The sequence below is a fragment of the Schistocerca gregaria genome, unplaced genomic scaffold (genome assembly GCF_023897955.1).
Source record: "Schistocerca gregaria isolate iqSchGreg1 unplaced genomic scaffold, iqSchGreg1.2 ptg001266l, whole genome shotgun sequence".
Taxonomy (NCBI): Eukaryota; Metazoa; Arthropoda; class Insecta; order Orthoptera; family Acrididae; genus Schistocerca; species Schistocerca gregaria.
In genome coordinates, this window is record NW_026062582.1 from 7,501 (window position 1) to 10,000 (window position 2,500).

A 2,500-nucleotide genomic window follows, 5' to 3' on the forward strand; every position below is an offset into this window, starting at 1 on the left:
TATGACTACTGGCAGGATCAACCAGGGAGCTGCGTCAACGAGAGCTGAGCAGCCGGCCGCCCGGGAGTGTGTCCCGAGGGCCCGCGCGAACACGCAAGCGTCCGCTCAATTATTCTGCAAACAGGAGGAGGCTGAGCTCCCCTGCACGATACACCTCGAAACCCTCTCAGGTCCCGGCGGCGCGCAGCGCCGTCCTAAGTACTTGGTCGGGTTCGAGAGAGGCGCAATCGCCCGGAGATGGGCGAGTAGACGCTTTCAGTGCGAACACCCGTGCTCCCAACTGAGCTTGCCGCTGCCGACAGAGGCCCGGGAGCGTGCTGTCGTGGCATTGCCGGCGGGAAACAACACGCGCCACCTACGGTGACCGGCAGCTCCAACGCCAGCGCCACAGAAGGGCAAAGCCCCACTTGGGTGCAGAAGCGAACTCTCCCAGCACAGCGCACGCGCCAACACGTCCGCAGAGCTGCGATACAAACCACCTGCGAGAACCGCTGGGGGCGACCGAGCAGCAGACGGCGTCGCGACGCCGAGTGCCGGGCGGCGGCGCATCCTCAACGCACACAGTCCGCAATCGGACCAGCACACTGCAGATGTCCACCGCGCTTCGCACCGGGCTCGGCAGAACCCACTTTGGCCGCCTGGCGCCGCGCGCAGGGTGCGCCGGCGCATAGCTGGGACGCCAGCCGGGCCCGTCGGCCGGCGCTCCTGCCACTGGGCGCCCCCCACCAGCCGGCTGTAGTGCGTGCGCTCACGCAGCGCGCGGCCAGCACGCCGGGCGGCCCCCCCTCACCGGCCGGGGACTGTCCCGCCAAGCCACAGCCTCGTATCGCTTCATACCCACATGGCCAACTCAGGTTCGGGGGCATGGCGGGTACCGCCGAAACAACCGGTTCATAGATGTACCGATCGTCGCTATCACCGATGCACCTGCAGCGCGAACAACCGCTCAACAACTGATTTCCAGTTCATTTGCGGATCTTTGGCAGCAAACGTATACGTCAATCTACATTTGCGAAATCTACGATTCTGGCATGCCTGCATGTTATGTGTCACGACACGCTACATCAGCCCACATACACACTGCGGCATGTACACGAGAGAACACGTGGAAGATGGTCCGCGCACGTGTGCAATGTCCCTTGCGCGGTCGACTGTCAACCGGCCTCTGTAGCATGTCGCAGATGTGGAACGCGGTCCACCGTGCTATCATGTTGTGTGGGGCAATACGATTAAATAGGAAAACCCTCGTCGCTACATCAACAGACGGCTCACGCTGATTCCCGGCAGAGGGAGGAGGGGGGGGGGGGGGGGCCAACATGCAATACTTTCGTCCGTACCTACCTACCACATGTCTGTACGGCGTACAACAGTGCAATCTCGCTGTAATGGGGAGACGAGACAAGTAGCATCGTGCACAACATATGGCCCTTATGATTCGCCATTGTAGGGCGCAGCCGGTGTACGGTCAAGCATGTGCCACATTATGTCACTCAGTACGTAACGACGGATGATCAGTGTGGGTTACGCGTACATCAGCGGACAGTCCACACAGGCCGTACCACAACGTACACTGACTGCATCGACAACCGAATGCAACTGAACAGCTGCAAGGCTCATTTCACAAACAAACGCCTGACCGACCAGCTTGGAAGGGCAGGAGGGGAGGGCGATATTCGTTCTGTAGCGGTACACCCTTCCAGTGGTTAGCGGGACTGTGTAGAAAGTACGCAACACTCGAAAGACCTTTATGTGAGGGTACGCACCATGGCATCAAGAAATACACATGACACCAGAGGATCCAAGCAGTGAACTATGTTCAGAGGGTTGCTGTTAGGCAAAGCTACATTCCTGTGACGTTACATGTGACAGTTAAGGTGCAGTGTAAGTTAGGTTAAGGTGCAGCGTAAGTTAGGTTAAGGTGCAGCGTAAGTTAGGTTAAGGTGCAGCGTAAGTTAGGTTAAGGTGCAGCGTAACTTGGGTTAAGGTGCAGCGTAACTTGGGTTAAGGTGCAGCGTAACTTGGGTTAAGGTGCAGCGTAACTTGGGTTAAGGTGCAGCGTAACTTGGGTTAAGGTGCAGCGTAACTTGGGTTAAGGTGCAGCGTAACTTGGGTTAAGGTGCAGCGTAACTTGGGTTAAGGTGCAGCGTAACTTGGGTTAAGGTGCAGCGTAACTTGGGTTAAGGTGCAGCGTAACTTGGGTTAAGGTGCAGCGTAACTTGGGTTAAGGTGCAGCGTAACTTGGGTTAAGGTGCAGCGTAACTTGGGTTAAGGTGCAGCGTAACTTGGGTTAAGGTGCAGCGTAACTTGGGTTAAGGTGCAGCGTAACTTGGGTTAAGGTGCAGCGTAACTTGGGTTAAGGTGCAGCGTAACTTGGGTTAAGGTGCAGCGTAACTTGGGTTAAGGTGCAGCGTAACTTGGGTTAAGGTGCAGCGTAACTTGGGTTAAGGTGCAGCGTAACTTGGGTTAAGGTGCAGCGTAACTTGGGTTAAGGTGCAGCGTA

General features: G+C 57.3%; 1 non-coding gene across 1 annotated transcript in view; it reads right to left on the reverse strand.

Moving 5' to 3' along the window:
• LOC126330201 (small subunit ribosomal RNA) overlaps positions 1-28 on the reverse strand; it is a 1,893-nt gene extending 1,865 nt beyond the window's left edge. The window contains exon 1 of the ribosomal RNA XR_007562792.1: positions 1-28. This exon is cut by the window's left edge and continues 1,865 nt beyond it. This is a non-coding gene — a ribosomal RNA (small subunit ribosomal RNA).
• Between the last annotated feature and the right edge of the window lie 2,472 nt (positions 29-2,500).